Source organism: Streptopelia decaocto (genome assembly GCF_964273445.1).
Source record: "Streptopelia decaocto genome assembly, chromosome: 1".
Lineage (NCBI taxonomy): Eukaryota > Metazoa > Chordata > Aves > Columbiformes > Columbidae > Streptopelia > Streptopelia decaocto.
Window position 1 is genome coordinate 210,411,228 of NC_138663.1, and position 18,661 is coordinate 210,429,888.

Sequence of the window (18,661 nt, forward strand, 5' to 3'; positions counted from 1 at the left end):
ATTGTGGCTATAAATAATGACTAAAGAGTCCATAACTGGGGGGATGACCTCAAAAAGCTATTAATAAAAACCCAAGCAAGACGCTATTAAAAAATTGATGTTACGGGATAAGAGGAAAAGGGACGGTCATGGATTAGAGAGCAGCTAAGCTTGAAGAAACAACCTAAACGTTGGCTTTTCAGTTTAAGAGAAAATATCACGTGTGAAAGCATCGTCCTAAAAATAGAAAATACGCTAAATGAAATTAAACGCCACTTTTACCCCACAGGAACAAGGGATAAGAGACCAAGGTAAAATTCCTCCAAGTTTGCAAAACTCCCTGCTGATCACTGAATAAAAGCTTAGAGTGAATCAAGAAGAGATTTGGAGCTTTAAATTAACTCACGTCCACGCACACGCACAGTTGAAAGGTGAAAAATCTAAAGGATCAGGACTGACGAAGGTCAGATAATATTTAAAAGGTTATTCCAAAATTGCTCATGATGAGGCTTCGTGAACCCTTCACCGAACTCTTCAATGTTTGTGCCCACGCCATAAAAATCAAAAGGCTGGATGAAAGAGTGATTTAAAAAATGTATTAAATGTGAACAGCATTGCTGCATTAAACCTGGGATTGTTGTTTCCGTCGGGTTGAATTACTGGTAAAAAAGCAAATACGAGAGGACGGCAGCGTTTGATGCTCCAACTTGGTTCTCATAAAATTGCCCATAGCTCCGCTCCACCATGACACAACCAGATATAAGACGCCCTTTCTCAAAGAATCCCAGAATCCCAGAATGTCAGGGGTTGGAAGGGACCTGGAAAGCTCATCCAGTGCAATCCCCCCATGGAGCAGGAACACCCAGATGAGGTTACACAGGAAGGTGTCCAGGCGGGTTGGAATGTCTGCACAGAAGGAGACTCCACAACCTCCCTGGGCAGCCTGGGCCAGGCTCTGCCACCCTCACCAGGAACAAGTTCCTTCTCAAATTTAAGTGGAACCTTTTGTGTTCCAGTTTGAGCCCATTACCTCTTGTCCTATCATTGGTTGTCACCGAGAAGATCCTGGCTCCATCCTCCTGACACTCCCCCTTTCCATATTGATCCCCATCAATGAGTCCCCCCTCAGTCTCCTCTTGTCCAGCTCCAGAGCGCCAGCTCCCTCAGCCTTTCCTCACACGGGAGATGCTCCACTCCCTTCAGCATCTTGGTGGCTGCGCTGGACTCTCTCCAGCAGTTCCCTGTCCTGCTGAAACTCAGGGGCCCAGACGTGTTGCCTTCACATTTTAATCTCCCTGCTTTAAATACATCATCTTGCCAAAATATTTAAGAGTCCATAAGTGTATTTGTGGCCATTCCAAGGCCGACGCTTATTTGTGAGCCGCAGCGGAGGGATAGAAAAATCAGATTATAAACGTGGTATTGTGGTTTTCTTTCTTGAAACCGCAGCTATTTCACAGGTGGGACTGAAAACAAATAAAACAAAATAAGAACAAATGGACACGAAAGACGCCGATGATAATGAGAACTGAAGGTTCAGCTGCGTGTCTGCGTTTCAAAGGGAAAAGCAGAATCAAAGCAGCAGAAAGGAGGAAAAATCCTTTAAAAAATAAATATAGTTGAAGGCAGAGGCACGAGGTGTTGGGAGCGAGGTCAGAGCTGGGGCACGAAAACAAGAACAACTCATGTGGACATATAGTTTTTTCCTTCTATTTTACTACCACAGATATTCCTACTAAAAATTGATTTAGTTAAACGATCAGGAGAAAAAGAAATTATCTTATAGTTGCCCACAGTACTCATATTATTGCCCATCTGCACCCCAGTTTCACTAAACAATATTTGATTGTGTAGAAAATATTCCGATTGCACTGCGGAGATCCATATTCTGCTGATACGATTCCAGCACAAAATAACACTCTGAAAAATGAATTTTTAAAAGGCATGATGTGCTGGAGGGTGGGAAGGCCATACAGAGGGGTCTGGCCCAGCTGGATCGATGGGCTGAGGCCAATTGTCTGAGGTTCACCAAGGCCAAGTGCCGGGTCCTGCCCTGGGGTCACAGCAACCCCAGGCAGCGCTACAGGCTCGGGGAAGAGCGGCTGGAAAGTGCCCGGCGGAAAAGGAGCTGGGGGTGTTGGTGCCAGCGGCTGAACATGAGCCAGCGTGTGCCCAGGTGGCCAAGAGGCCACCAGCATCCTGGCTGGTACCAGCACTGGTGTGGCCAGCAGGCCCAGGGCAGTGACCGTCCCTGTGCTGGGACCTGGGGAGGCCAAACCGCCAATCCTGGGGGCAGTTTTGGGACCCTCAACTCAGGGCTCAAAATGGTGGCCCCAGGGGCACCAGAATCACCTCAGAACACAAAATGGTGTCCAGAGGGGTGGTGGGATCATCTCACAAGAAAGCCCTTGAGGTGCTGGAGCGAATTGAGAGAAGGGAACGGAGCTGGGGAAGGGGCAGGAGCACAAGTGTGATGGGAGCGGCTGAGGGACCTGGGGGGTTCAGCTGGAGAACAGGAGCTGAGGGGAGACCTTCTGAGCTCTGAACTGCCTGAAAGGAGCTTGGAGCCAGGGGGGTCGGGCTCTGCTCCCCAGGAACAAGCGCCAGGAGCAGAGGAAACGGCCTCAAGTTGCGCCAGGGGAGGTTGAGGTTGGATGTGGGGAACAATTTCTTCCCCAAAGGGCTGTGGGGCATTGGAACAGGCTGCCCAGGGCAGTGCTGGAGTCACCATCCCTGGAGGGCTGGACAGACGGACATGAGGTTCTCAGGACATGGGGCAATGCCAGGGGTGGGTTATGGTTGGATTCAATGACCTTGAGGGTCTTTTCCAACTAAAATTATTCATAATTCTATGTTTAATCCAACCTGAGGGACCATTAAATGGAGTGGAGGCATCAAAGGAAGCAAGAGACGGTAAATCAGCTGCAGTGATCTTCCTATACAACACCACTACACTCAATTTCTTTACGTAGTCTGTAAGCTTTCTGCCTCTAACCCTTTTAAAATCAACAAGAGTATTGGCTACAGATTCTGAAATCCCACATTATCTGAACATTAAATGCAAAATATTTAGTAACCCCAAACCAAGTCCACCAGAGCAACCAGCATCTTTGGAAATGTACAGTGTCGCCAGGATCGTTTCCAATTATAATCAGCTTTCCTTCCTTGAGCAAGACCCGAGTGCCCCCTTGAATTAAAAAGCAACAGGATATCGATCACCCAAAAGAGGTTCAAAGCCAACGTACAGTTCCTAGATAGATTATTTGATCTACAACGCGTGGTTTAGGTTCATATAAAGAAGACTAATTTCAATTAAATATCTTATATATTAATATAATTTAATTAAATATCTAATAACACATATATTAGTGTGTATACCCAGTAGTAGACACCAACGTAGGCAAGACACGCAGGGTACCATTTATCTTCCCTAACTATCTCCAATTAGATTTTTGGTCTCGAAGCTCCATTAGTGACCCAAATATCATCCATTAGCAAGTGGAAGAAACTTCAAAGACAAATTAATCCCATTTTAAGACAACGCTCTCCAGCGTCGGGACGACCATTTGCTGTAGATGTCTACGTGTCCCCACGAACCGGACAAGAAACTGGGTTGGCTAAACATCTAAGAAATTCCCCCAAAATTGCCGTAGCCCTCAGACCAAGGCACCTTTCACAAAATGGTGGGTTTAGAGAGAGAAACCTGGACAGAAATATATATAGAACAAAACGAAAGCGCAATGATGTACAGCCCCATTATGCTTTTTGAACTTGCACTCTTAACATCAAGCTGTCTTCTGTTTTTCACCAGAAATTACGCACTCAGCTGTTCACAAGACGCAAAACACGACGTTTCTCCAGAAAGACTGACAGACACACTGAAGTGCTGAGGAACTCAGCCTCAAGTTGGCTTGATTTTCTCCCATTTCCATTTTTACTACGAATAACCGCAAGCTTTAAACTTCAAATTCACCTATTTACGTTTCTTCCTTTCAGAGCGACATCTCGGTTGTTTGCAGATTCATTCCAGCCATGGGTCTCGGGGTGAGGATGAGTATGGCCGGCACCTTCACGCATCCAACTCATATTTCCTTGGAGAGATGGACAAATTGGGAAAAACCCTTCACATCTGCAAGAGGACCCACCAGCTCTTTTGGTTGAAGTGAAGACCAATATTTCCCCACTTTAGCTGGAAAATAAATACATGTAAGGAACCTACTTCCAAAACGAGTGAGAACATCAGGCAAAAAGAACTTGTGATAACGTTCTTAAGGCAAATTTTGCTCCCCTACCAATTCTCCCAACGTTTTTGTACCCGACCTCCTCTTTGTTACAGAACCAAACCACATCCAAGGGTGAACAGGATCCTAATGAGCTCTCATTAGCTAAACTTCCCAGCAGAACACTTCCAAAGAAATAAAGAAAGGTCAAAAGCTGCCGTCGATAGAAGGAAAATATCAAAAGACTGAGAAATGGGCTAAGTTGTTAGTTTTCCTACTCAAAATCCAGAGCTTGTAAGGATCCACACTGAGAAGCTGTACAATGAGGACCCAAGGAAAGGCCGTTGCATTAAATAAACCATAAAAGAAGTATAAAAGGTTAAGAACTGTTGGGTAATATCTTGTGATCCAATACAGCGGTTGATATGGGTAAAAAAAACGCATTTTAAATGACAAATGCTTAGTCTGTAGAACACGAGGACCACTCACTGCGTCTTCTTCCATTGACTCTGCTCCAAAGGGGCACAGGCCACCTACCTCCAAATTGTCCGTGGGATTTCGGCCTTTGAGCGACGGTGAATTCGCAGGTTTTGGGGACTATTATGAGGGATGAAAAGGCGAAAAGAGGGAACTCTCAGCCTTGGCTTAACCCACGGGAAAAAGCGAATAAGAATCTTTCAAACACCGATGTCTAGACAGCGCCGACGTCTTTGTCTTCGAGAAGAGGGATTAGGACAGAAATCTGGCTGTGCTGCTCCTCGTTCGATACCAAAGCTAGAAGACACTTGGGGCTAAAGGCCTGGCTCCCTCCCAGAAACTCCATTATCATGAAAGACCTAAAGAAAAGGAGGTTTTAAGACAGGAAAGCAAGATTGCTGCCCAGCAGTCGCAGCAATTAAGCGAGACGTCTTGACGAAGAGTAAAAAAAACACATTGGAATAGAACCCAAAGGCTCAAAAGAACAGGAGAAAGTGATCTGGGGAGTAGGCCAAGACTCCAGAGGGGGTTTACCTTGCCAGTTTGAGACTCAGCTCTGGAGACACGCTTGACAAAGCCAATGGGCAAGATTCCGCCGATACCGCGGGCGACCCCGTCACGTCTGCCCGCTCAAGCACGGGTCGGGTATTAAAAGTGAAGGTTGGAAACAGTGCGAGTTCGGATCAAAAACATCAGGACTAAAAGGTGCCTTCTCCTTAAACTAATATATATATATGTACATATTTTTAAAACAGCTAAATGTTTTGTATACCTGGTGTTATTCAGTTATTCGACATCTCAGCAATCTCAGCACAGTTCTCCGGAAGAACGTCGCAGTGGGCTTTATATAAAATTTTCAAGAAATCACAGAATCCTAGAATCCCAGAATGTCAGGGATTGGAAGGGCCCTGGAAAGCTCATCCAGTGCAATCCCCCCATGGAGCAGGAACACCCAGATGAGGTTACACAGGAAGGTGTCCAGGCGGGTTGGAATGTCTGCACAGAAGGAGACTCCACAACCTCCCTGGGCAGCCTGGGCCAGGCTCTGCCACCCTCACCGGGAAGAAGTTGCTTCTCAAATTTAAGTGGAACCTTTTGTGTTCCTGTTTGAACCCATTACCTCTTGTCCTATCTGGTTGTCACCAAGAAGAGCCTGGCTCCATCCTCCTGACACTCCCCCTTTCCATATTGATCCCCATGAATGAGTCCCCCCTCAGTGTCCTCTTGTCCAGCTCCAGAGCCCCAGCTCCCTCAGCCTTTCCTCACACGGGAGATGCTCCACTCCCTTCAGCATCTTGGGGGCTGCGCTGGACTCTCTCCAGCAGTTCCCTGTCCTGCTGGAACTGAGGGGCCACAACTGGACACAATATTCCAGGTGTGGTCTCCCCAGGGCAGAGCAGAGGGGCAGGAGAACCTCTCTGACCTACTGACCACCCCCTTCTAACCCACCCCAGGTACCATTGGCTTCCTGGCCACAAGGGCCCAGTGCTGGCTCATGGTCACCCTGCTGTCCCCAGGACCCCCAGGTCCCTTTCCCCGACACTGCTTTCTAATAGGCCATTCCCCAACTTATACTGGAACCTGTATTCCTCCTGTATTTCAATTCATTCCACTGTAGCTTGAACTTGTTTTTATTCGGGACCGCTATGATTCTGCTCCCCCAATTACTGCACTATCTGAGCAGGTAATAGCCTTAAAATTGAATACTTGTTGGAGTTGAAATAGCTGGTGAGAATCTCCCAAATAAAATCCCTGTGACGAGGCTGCTGGGTAAAAATGGGTCTAATCGAATCCCAGATCATAGAAGAAACTTCAAAGATTCACTTCAAAGCACTCCTTGTGCAAACAAAGCACTTGAGTCGATTTAACGCTTCTCATACCGCAATGAGCCATTTGCTTGGAGTGGGGAAGGAAAACAAACGACGGCGAGTCAAAGATCGAAGGATTTGCGGTCGCCGTGAAAAACCATCCTCGGGCTGCGGTTGTAGATGGGCTCAACTTTCCCAGCCGTGTGGACACGGTACAAGGACCTGCACCCCGGTGGGCCCAACACGCTGCATTTATTTCTAAAGATGTGCTGACTGAGAGTTAAAAAGAAAACAGAAGCTCGAAGGTTTTCTATTTTCACCCAAAAATCTGCCTGATGAACAAGGCACACACAAGCAACTCACTGCCCAAGGACTCAGATGTGTTGGGCAAAGACAGAATCACAGAATAACGGGGTGGTTGGATTGAAGGGACCTCTGGAGATCATCCAGTCCAACCCACCTGCTCACGCAGGGTCACCAGAGCAGATCACACAGGATCCCAGGCGGTTTGAATGTCTCAGAGAAGGAGACTCCACACCCGCTCTGGGCAGCCTGGGCCAGGCTCTGGCACCTCCCAGCAAAGAAACTTCTCCTCATGTTCAGATGGAGCCTCCTGTGTTTCAGTCTGTGCCCGTTGCCCCTCACCCTGGCGTTGGGCACCACTGAACAGAGTCTGGTCCATCCTCTGACACTCACCTCAAGATCACACAGAATCACAGAATGGACTGGGTTGGAAAAGACCTCAGAGATCATCCAGTCCAACCCTTGGTCCAACTCCAGTCCATTGACTAGATCACGGCACTAAGTGCCATGGCCAATCTCAGCTTAAAAACCTCCAGGGCCGGTGAGTCCAGCACCTCCCTGGGCAGCCATTCCAATGCCTGACCACTCTCTCTGCACAGAATTGCTTTCTAATCTCCAGCCTCAATTTCCCCTGGCAGAGTTGAAGCCCATGGCCCCTTGTCCTATTGCTGATGCCTGGGAGAAGAGCCCAATCCCCACCTGGCTAGAACTGCCCTTCAGGTAGTTCTAGAGAGTGCTGAGCTCAGCTCTAAGCCTCCTCTTCTCCAGACTGAACAAGCCCAGCTCCCTCAGCCTCTCCCCATTGATATTGATCCATTGATCACATCCCTCTCAGCTTGTCTTCTCCAGCTCAACAGCCCCAGCTCTCTCAGTCTCTCCTCATCACAAAGATGCTCCAGACCCCTCAGCATCTTTGTGTCCCTCTGCTGGACTCTCTCCAGTAATTCCTTGTCCTTCTTAAACTGGGGAGCCCAGAACTGGACCCAGTGCTCCAGATGCGGCCTCACCAGGGCAGAGCAGAGGGGGAGGAACCTCCCTGGCCTTCTGGTCACACTCTTCCTAATGCAGCCCAGGTACCATTGGCCACAGGGCACGTTAGTATCTCACGGTCACCCTGTTGTCCCCCACAACTCCCAGGCTCTTCTCCACAAAGCTGCTTCCCAGCAGCTCAACCCAACCCGTGCTGGTGCCGGGGGTTGATCTCCCCAGCTGCAGGACGCTGCACTAGACATAAAGCTCTTTCAAGCAAATGAAAATATTTTTACTTCTCAGAATCTGAGCTTGGGCCTAAATCATTTCGCTTCTTGTCCAGGCAGGAGAATCAAGGGCAGCTCAAGGACCCACGTTGTTCACCCTTCTCCAAGCTCCGAGGATGTTCTCAGCTGCAGCGCAAAAACTAACTCGGGAACCTTCACGAACTGACAGATAACCAAGGAAAAACCCAGCCCTTCAATATCTCCGCGCTGCTAAAGATTATTTGTCATTTTAGATCTGTCTGTGTTGCTGTCAGGAACCCAGTTAGGCTCAAAATGCAGTTTCAAGGCAGTTCCTGTTTCCCTGAATACGCAGAGAACGTTTATGGTTCAATATTCCCAAGTCCTCCACAAGCACCATCACCTCTCCACGTGCGTAGTTCCGTTCCCAGATGTCTCACTTTCTATATTTAGCCATCGAACACACGCAGAGAATTTCTTTGAGGGTATAAACACGCTATGAAACTTCTCCAAATGGTTTAAATGCCAATAAATAGGTAAATAAGCCCAAAGCAAAAGCAAGGCAGGGAGAATTCCCCTCTCGTTGTGTTGTCTAAGACCTGTTATAACAGCTTCCTAATCCTGCCCCCAGTCCTCCCTAATCCCTTCATCAGTCTAATTAAACCCATTAAACATAATTCTGGAAATTGTGTTTCCACCGCGGTTCCTGAAGACAACGGGACACATTCCAACAGGTCTCGGTTTGGGGTTTCGCAGGAAAGGAAAGAGGAAATACCTATTTTAAGGTTTCTTGGAGAGAGTATTTTGAGCAGATACAACGCTCCCGAAATAACGTGCGACTCTCATCGTCTTACAGAATCACTCAAAATATTCTTTTACCTATTTCCCTAGAGAAAAAAAAGGTTTGAGATATTGGCATTGGAATGGCTGCCCAGGGAGGTGCCTGACTCACCAGCCCTGGAGGTTTTTAAGCTGAGATTGGACACGGCACTTAGTGCCATGATCTAGTCAATGGACTGGAGTTGGACTGAGGGTTGGACTTGATGATCTCTGAGGTCTTTTCCAACCCAGTCCATTCTGTGATTCTGTGATATGATGAATTGATTCAATGACAAAGAAAAAAGGAGCTCCTTGAACACTGGTTTCCCGTGGATTCGTTTCTCATGTCCATTGACTTTGGTCAAGTAGAAACTCAAAATGAAGCTCTTCCCATGACAGGGTATTGATCACATCCCTGAAGATCCGCTGATGCTTTGTGTGTAAATACACGTCACCAATTCATCCACTTCTAAAAAGTGATTTTCCTTGAACCTGCAGTATTTTCATCGGATTTAGAAGAATTTCATCATGTTCTGAGACTTCTTCCCTTATCAGGCTTGCGAAGTTTAGAGAATGGAAATGCTCAGAGAGTATAAGACATAAGCCAAATTTCCCTAGGACAGCAGCTTTTAAGAAGAAATGGTTCAATCCTAATTATTCTTTTCAATCCCAATTATTGTTTTAAGTCTAACTCCCGATTCTAAATGAATCTAAAACCAAACTCCCTGTAGAATTAATTGCTCTGCCTTCCCAAGCACCCAGCTCTGGAAGTCTTCAGCTATTACTAATTTCCTCTTTTGTCATTATTTGATGGCAAAGAAGGAAGGAACCATTAAAAACTGTTTATATTATGAAAGAAAAAGCCGGAGAAAGAGCGAACAATGATAATTATGAGCAATAAGATGATACTCAGCTTGCAACAATCCTCCAGAAACAAAGACTATTTGGTGGTGAAGCAACACACGCAGGTACGTATTATACTATTATACTTGGGTATAAGGCACTTTTTATTGTTATTGCAACATACTCTTCTGAAAGAGCTGCTGGGGACCCACGTCCATCGTCTGCTTTGCCGTATTATCTCCATGAGATAAACTGAAAACACATGGTGTAGTGTCAGGTATCCAAAATTTGACACCGTCGGATTGTTAAATTATTAAATTATTAAATTTTTAAATTACAGTTTGTCAAAAATAAAATAATAAAATAAAAACAATCCTCATTTAACAAACAATACAGGTTTATTTCTACCTCCAGCCCTTTACTGGACCAGGCAAAATGATAATCACAATTCCATTTTCCACAATTGGATTTTCATTTCCATTCAGAAATAGATTCAAGCATGGACTCGAAACAAGAAAAAGAGCCTAAAAAAGCCCCAAACCCATCCTAGCACTGCTTTACAATGTCAACAAGCCTTGGGGCCCAAGGGCCAAGTGGCTTGCCACTTTCACCAAGCAAAACTCAAGTTATTTAATACAGAAGGGAGTTTTCCATGGGGTTGGAAAAAGGCAGCACCTTGAGGGCAAAGTGTGGGCAGGCCAAAGGTACCAAAGGTACCACCAGGACAAATTCTGGTGGGTGTGCCAGCAGTTTTAGAGCCGGGAATGAGGGTATTGGGAGACGGGTGACAGTTGTGACTGTGTCTGAACCCCAGCAGGGTTCTCTCCAGCAGAAACGTATGATATCCTCTAATAAAGCCATTGTTAATATAGAATCATAGAATAGTTTGGGTGGAAGGGACCCTAAAGCTCCCCCAGTGCCCCTCCTGCCATAGCAGGGACATCTTCAGCAGCTCAGGTTGCTCAGAGCCCCGTCCAGCCTGGCCTGGGATGTCTCCAGGGATGGTTCATCCACCACCTCTCTGGCCAACCTGGGCCAGGCTCTCACCACCCTCAGGGCAACAATTTCTTCCTCATGTCCAGCCTGAATCTCCCTCCTTTAGTTTCAAACCATCACCCCTTGTCCTGTCACAACAGGCCCTGCTCAAAAGTCTGTCCCCATGTCTACCTGCAGAGAAGATCTCCAGCTGCTATTGGGTTTCTACTGGTATAATTACTAGTGAGAGGAGAGGAAACCAAACACTATTATGCTTTCAAAGCTGCCAAACCTTGAAGTGGCCTACAAAGAACGTCTGACAACTTCACAGCGCAAACATCCTTCCAAATACAAATTACAACAGAAGACATCAGTATGTCATTATTCACTCTTAGAAGCACAGAATCATTTTGGTTGGAAAAGTCCCTCGAGATCATCGAGTCCAACCATAACCCACCCCTGTCCCTGCCCCATGTCCTGAGAACCTCATGTCTGTCTGTCCAACCCTCCAGGGATGGTGACTCCACGTGTATCACACAAAGGACACGAGGCAGCACTGGAGGTTCCACATGGGGCATCTCTCAGCTCTTTAATCACAAGCACATTTGGATGGAAACGCGGCCCAACCCAGGAGCACCGTTCTTCTCATCGAACAGTTATGTGATAATATCTAAACAGAAGGCTGCCCACAGCTTATAATAAACCCCCTGCATCCCGTCCCTGTAAATCTAACGGTATCAAGTCATCACATCCACACGTTAAAAGAATATTTCTCCATTAAAATATATGGAAAGTTCTGGCCAATTGCTTTATAACTTTATTGCTTATTATAATTGTCCAGGGCTCTTGCTCTTCAAGGCCAATCACTGTATTTCACGCTGAAGCCTAATTATAAAATCTAGCAAGAAAAAAACAGAGATCCAGACCCTTTAAGCAGCTTAGGCAAAAATCAAAGGCCCACGAAGGGCAAAATCAAAAGCTGGCTCACGCCAACTCTATTCTCTGTGCAGCCAACCGAGGCTAATTAATGCTTTTAATGTCAGTTTACCCCTTTTAGGCACTATAAATCAGAACACGCGGCTTTTAGGAGCTCACAAAAGAACCTGCAGAAGGTGTAGCTGATTAACCCAACTCGCAAATTCATGAAGAGAAACAGGCATATTGAGCAGCGTTGCGCGCGACGAGCGGAATGATCTGCAGGGTGTACACAGAGAACATTCGTTTATCAATACAAACAAGGCTGGCACGCCGGGAAGAGGTGGTGAATTATACATCTGAATGAAAAGCCGATATTTCCAGCGCGGCTGCTGTGAGAGCAGAGACGTGGAGCGAACGCTGCGGGACGGCGCTGCAGAAAGGTGGAGGAACGTGGTGGATGTTTCCCTACAACCTCGTCTCAGCCACAGCGGCTGCAAGAGCCGAGCGTGCTGTGGCGCTTTGTCAGTGCGAGGAGATAAACTGGTCCTCGAGGAGAGCTCTGACCACCACCTGCTTGGCAAGGACCTTCAGGAGCTTCTCAGGGGGTCCTGTCTTTGTCTGCATCACTTGAAGAGTTCTCACAGAATAAGGTTACAGTATAGTTTGGGTAGGAAGGACCTTCCCAGCTCCCCCAGTGCCCCCCCTGCCATGAGCAGGGACATCTTCACCAGCTCAGGTTGCTCAGAGCCCCGTCCAGCCTGGCCTGGGATGTCTCCAGGGATGGTTCAGCCACCACCTCTCTGGCCAACCTGGGCCAGGCTCTCACCACCCTCAGGGCAACGATTTCTTCCTCATGTCCAGCCTGAATCTCCCTCCTTTAGTTCAAAACCATCACCCCTTGTCCTATCGCAACAGGTCCTGCTCTAAAGTCTGTCCCCATTGTTCTTATTGGTCCCTTTTAAGTCTGGAAAGGCCACACTAGGGTCATCCCGAAGCTTCTCTTCACAGAATCACAGAATGGACTGGGTTGGAAAAGACCTCAGAGATCATCAAGTCCAACCCTTGGTCCAACTCCAGTCCATTGACTAGATCATGGCACTAAGTGCCGTGTCCAATCTCAGCTTAAAAACCTCCAGGGACAGCGAGTCCAGCACCTCCCTGGGCAGCCATTCCAATCCTGACCACTCTCTCTGCACAGAATTGCTTTCTGATCTCCAGCCTCAATTTCCCCTGGCAGAGTTGAAGCCCATGGCCCCTTGTCCTATTGCTGACTGACTGGAGAAGAGACCAATCCCCACCTGGCTAGAACTGCCCTTCAGGTAGTTCTAGAGAGTGATGAGGTCACCTCTTCTCCAGCTGAACACCCCAACTCTCTCAGCCTGTCCTCCCAGCAGAGCTGTTCCAGCCTCGCATCATTCCTGGGGCTCCTCTGGCCCCTCTCCAGCAGGTCCATGTGTGTCCTGTGCTGAGGACCCAGAGCTGGACCAGCACTGCAGGGGGGTCTCACCAGAGCGGAGCAGAGGGGCAGAATCCCCTCCCTGCACCTGCTGCTCACGCTGCTGGGGATGCAGCCCAGGACACGGGTGGATTTTTGTTGCACTCTCTACCCAGCTCAGGGCAATATCCATGGATCACTTTGATACATCACATAAGCTTATAGATAAAGAGTCGGCCCAGTGCATCTTGGAAAGCCTGGTGTCAGAGACCCTCTCTGCTGCTTACATCCATAAACCTTATTAAAATCTTAATTTGTTTTTAAATCAGTTTTTGACAGTTTCTTTCTTTCCTTGTTATGGGAGATGTCATCTTCCCAACGACGCCTCACCCCTCATTCCTCTAACAATTACTGTGTATCAGCACTATTGAGCCCTAAAGAATCATGAAGCCGCTTTGTCAATAAAATGATTCGTGCGGGGACCTGCAGCCACAATTCATGTGTGTGTGATGAGCTGCTGACTCCGACCGACACAAAATACTGAGCCAAAAACATTTAAAAAGTGGTTTTTTAAGGGAGGAGACCTGACTAAGAGAAGCATTTGCAAGAATGCTGCTTAGGATGAAATGCCGGGTCATTAATCTTTATAAATTAATTACCTTACCCAGGGAAGAAGGTTCCCTATGTGATACGGTACAGAATATTTAGGTACATCACGCAGGGGGTTCCCATTCCGGCATCGCACTAATGAACACAAAGGAAAAGCCCTCCAAACCCTGGAATATCTGTGACTGGCATAGGAAAGAGGGAAGCATAGAAACATTTTGGTTGGAAAAGACCCTCAAGATAAGTCCAGCCATTAAACCAACACTCTCACTGCCCCATGTCCTGCGAACCTCATGTCCGTCTGTCCAACCCTCCAGGGATGGTGACTCCAGCACTGCCCTGGGCAGCCTGTTCAATGTCCCACAGCCCTTTGGGGAAGAAATTTCTCCTCTCAAACCCACCACCTGAATCAGAAAACCCGCAACCTCAAGCTGAGAGTCTCAGCTGTTCTCGCTTCAGCTCTTCGAACGTCAGCCTGAGATATCTCCAAATTCAAGAGTGCTGAAGCAACAGACAACATTCCCAGCCCCAGTTTAAGCTCCATGTACTCCCACACGACTGCAGCGCTCATAGGGTCACAACAAATCATGTGGAGGAGCAGCTTGATCTCAACTCGGAACCACGTGTGTCACGGAGCACACACGAACCCACTAAAATCCATAAAATGTTCAAATTATTCAAAAGGCTACATTTTAAGCCATTGTTCATGTTCTAATATGGCATATTCACCTCCTCTAAGCATGACGCAAAGGAAAGAAGGGAACATGAACCGCCACCCTTGGTATCAACATCATTAGACTCCACCAGAAAGAAGGGAAAGGGATCTGCCTCCACTCTTCAAGTAATCCTGTAGTGTCTCATAAGGATCTTGGGACCTCCAATGAACCACAGAAGGGTTGAAGGGACCCTAAAGCTCCCCCAGTGCCCCTCCTGCCATGAGCAGGGACATCTTCACCAGCTCAGGTTGCTCAGAGCCCCGTCCAGCCTGGCCTGGGATGTCTCAGGGATGGTTCATCCACCACCTCTCTGGCCAACCTGGGCCAGGCTCTCACCACCCTCAGGGACAACAATTTCTTCCTCGTGTCCGGCCTGAATCTCCCTCCTTTAGTTTCAAGCCATCACCCCTCTCCAACAGGCCCATGTCTTGTTCTGCAGACACCAGAGCTGGACATAGTCCATAACTTGTCTTAAGAGAAACCAAACTCCCCATCATGTTGTCTGAAAGGAAATCTACACTGCAAAACACAACTGGCAATTCAAGACAACGTAAGCTCTGTGAACAAAGGATTTACTCACGCAGAAGAAGAGAAAACCATGAAGCGAGGTAGTCGTGCCCCATGAGCTGAGAAGGATCCATCATCTGCTGACACGATGTTTCCCCTCAGCTCTGGGTTTGGTGCTTTCCCCGCCCAGTAAAACCCAGTAAAAACCCAGTAAAAACCCCACCAAACTGGCACAAATGCTCAGGAGACCGAAGATCCGAAATTTTCCGTATTTGTTTAGAAACGCTGAGGTGAAGGGAGCAAAAGCGGATTATAAAGTCCAGGCCCGGTTAAGCACACGCCAAATTCCACTTGTTCACGCTGTACAGAAACCGGCCTCATGTAAAAGCACATTGAAAAATATTTACATTAAACCAAACCACTACACAGATAAGAGAGGTATTTTTAGACACACATGGATTTTACACACTCATTAACTATTGGATTGCCGGAATTCCTCTCGGGATTTCGGGGGACAGGAAACAAGCTAAATGAACTAAGTTAAGAGCTCGGACACACGCACATTTCAAGAGATTAACTCAATTTATTCCGCTTTTTAATTCCTGAACACCATCATGAGTCTAGAAGGGGGAGGTTTGATCCAAAATAAAGACACCAGAAAAGTCAATGTTTGACGTGGCTGCTGGAGCCCCCAAGCAGGGCCTGAAGAGAAAACCTGAGGAGAAACCTCCATCAACTTGAAGAAGACAACCAGTGTCTCGTCATCCAAACCTCCCCAAGCTCCATCGGTTCCTCTCTCGAGGTCTCCAGGAGCTCAGACACCCAAAGATTCAACTTAAATTTCTTAACCTGGAGCACAATTGGAGCGGGAGCCCCTTGGACTAGAAGCTTTCTCATGCAAAGCCAACACTTAATGGCGTATTATTACTTGAGAAAACATCTTGTCTTCTAGATTTTCCACCACTGCCGGTCCCACTTGTCCAGTCTGAGTCCCTATCTCTCTCCCACCCTCAGCTTTGCCCTGGGCCTCAGTCTCTCATGCCCAGAAAAATCAGTGTAGCCCCAACTGTGTCTAATATCTCAGCTTGGGGGGCAGAAAAAGGGGACAGAAACAGCATAAAGATGTCCCCCACCTTTTTATTTTCTTTATCCTTTTTTCCAGCACGACATTCAACAAAAAAAGAGGTGGAAAGGGGCGCGTCGTCGTTGCTTCAAGGTTGGTACAAAGAAGGGAGTAAAGCTTTTCTGAAATGCTCAGCACTTTCTGTCCCATCTGTGAGATTGGGTCTGAAGATGGAGCGGTATTTGCCTGACCATCGCCATCAAGAACTTGGAGAACTGAAGCCCTGACCGAAAGAACAGATGGACAGTGACATGGAGAGAGGCCCAAGGAGAAGCATTGTGTTGAACTGTTTCTCTGATATGGAGGGGCTGCTACTAACAATGGCTGCTGTGTGGACTTCGCCTGCTTCTTCAGCCAAACCAGCCCCCGCCTCCTGAAAGCTGTTGTTATGAGGGTCTCATCAACCCAAGGACAAGAGCTGCCGTCCACAAGATGTGTTCTCACCTGCAGCCTCAGTCACACGTGTCCCTCATCTGCTCCCTCAAACAATGGCCAATGACAAGGAGCATGGCCAGGAGCTCGCCAAGGGTCCTGAGGTCACCCGATGGACCAGAGAAAGACCCGTGAATGCTGGACACGTAAGCGTTGGCAAAAGAAAGTGTGAATCTCTCGAGCCTGCGCAGTACGAGCCTGGGTTGCGAAATCAAGGCAGAGACTGGCCTGAAACAATGGGAGCAAGGGGGGGTGAAGAAGCATAAAAGGTGACTCCAGAATGGACACCGTTCAAGATCTTCCCACTAGAGGATCCCAAACCATGACGGAGGACCGGCCGGACTCCAAGGGACCGGAGACCAGAGGGAGCTTCTGGAACTGCACTGGTGATAAATGCACCTCATTTCTCATCTTTACCTTTACTTTTCCCCGTTTCTTTCCTCTTTTTCTTACTCTCTCTATCGCGTGCTGCTTTATGGGCAAATTAATAAAGTAACACTGCTTGATTGAATTATAACCCCTTGGCATTTTGGTCACCTTAATTTTGCGCTCTGAGATCAAGGTAAAAGAACCATCACGAGTCCATCGCCGAATGGACCGTGACACCGTCCCACCTAAGACGGGTTGAGGTGCCGAAGGTGGGATGAGGAAGAAACAATAACCAGATTCTCTCCATACTGGTATCTCATCGGGGCAAGATTTTCCCCCCAAAACGGGGCTGGAACACTTCTACGTGCTAAAATATTGAGAGGATCGGCGGGTCCAAGAGCAGCCACCAGCACCGTTCTCATGTGTCAGCATCTGGTTTTCAGCAAATGTGACTTGAGTGGGAGCAGAACACTCAGTGGGTATCCTGGCAGCTGACATTTGAAGTTCATGTTACTAAGCGTGCAGCAAAACATTTAAAATGGGAAAGAAAAATAGAGTCAAGCCTGGTTTTTCCACAACCTTGCACCAAAACAGCTGGATTGGGTCGGGTTGACATGGTGTCTTCTCCGCAGCAATAACTAAGTGGGAATCCCTAATATCTAGGGACCCACAGCAATGTTTGGCCGGTGTAATTTCCAGCCCGTAACCGTGTGCCGCACGGGGATTTGCTGGAGTGGTCCGTTCATATTTCATCGCTAGCTGTATCTCACGTTATACCACTTGTATATTTGATGTTCTGATCTATAAACGCCCAGAGGGCTTGACCCGATCAGGTCCCGCAACGCCAGGCGCCGTACACCAAAATAAATACTGCAGGTAGAACCTGCTCCAACCAATTTACAGACCGCGTTACGCAGTTTATATTTCACAAAAATGTTCTTGGCTTTCTTTTGTGAAAGGCCGCAATATAAACTATTAGAAAATAATTTGCCTGTCAACAGACAAATGACAGAAACTTATATCAGGAATCACACCCACTGATTTTGGCCCAGCCAGGGAACACTTAATATAAAACAAAAATAGTGCTTAATATAAAACAAAAATGAATTATTTACTAGGAAGATATTAAGACTAATAACACTAAAAAAGCCTCCCGTAACTCTCACAGTTCTTTATAGGAGCAGCACATACCTACTGCGTGTTCTACCCCAATCTGCTGATTACCACGGGTTTATTAACCTTATAAATCAACACACTAAAATAAGCGTCGCTGGAGCTTCGGCTTATGAATTTCTTGACCTGGAAATTTCTTGCTTGGTTTAAAAGGTAACGCGACTCTGTACCAAAGTTCATGTACCACAAACAAGAGCCCGAGCTGTACCGAACACCAATGCTTTTTAATTAACGCTTGCGACCTTCGCGGAGCCCCAAGCGCGTTGTGTCTGCGGAGGGAAACGAGGCGTTTGGAGCGATATCTCAACTCCGAGCACTACGGTTGAAGGACACACGTAAAATATGAATCGCTACCTCTTGACGAGTTTTCTTGGGCTGGAGATGACGCGGAGAGCGGTTTGTCTACGGCTGGGGAGTCTTCACAGCATTCCACGGCTCTGCAAGCGAGAGAGAAAGAGACACGCGTCAGGCTCCGCGTCGGAAAACACAGGTTTTATTACCAAAGAGCGGGTTTTATCTCCGCCGGAGCGAAAGGAGGAGCAGGGACGTGTAAGAAATGCGGTGGGAGAAGGAGGAGCGATGGGGACACGGGATAAAAGGAGGGGAAGGATACAGGATGGATGGTGCGTTATCTGCCGCTCATGTTTCCTACCTGCTGTCATTAAACACACAGAGAGACAGTTAAATACATATTTACCGTGCCTCTCTTACAAATAAATACCTCAATTTGCCTTCCTATAAAAC

General features: G+C 47.3%; 1 protein-coding gene across 3 annotated transcripts in view; it reads right to left on the bottom strand.

Annotated features, from left to right (window-relative positions):
• The window catches only part of FAM168A (family with sequence similarity 168 member A), a 202,825-nt gene that overhangs the window by 128,452 nt on the left and 55,712 nt on the right, over window positions 1-18,661 (bottom strand). For all 3 annotated transcript variants that reach the window (XM_082056829.1, XM_082056827.1, XM_082056828.1), the window contains exon 2: window positions 18,272-18,354. The gene's annotated coding sequence lies outside the window, so the exon portion shown is untranslated. The remainder of the gene's footprint in view (window positions 1-18,271; window positions 18,355-18,661) is intronic.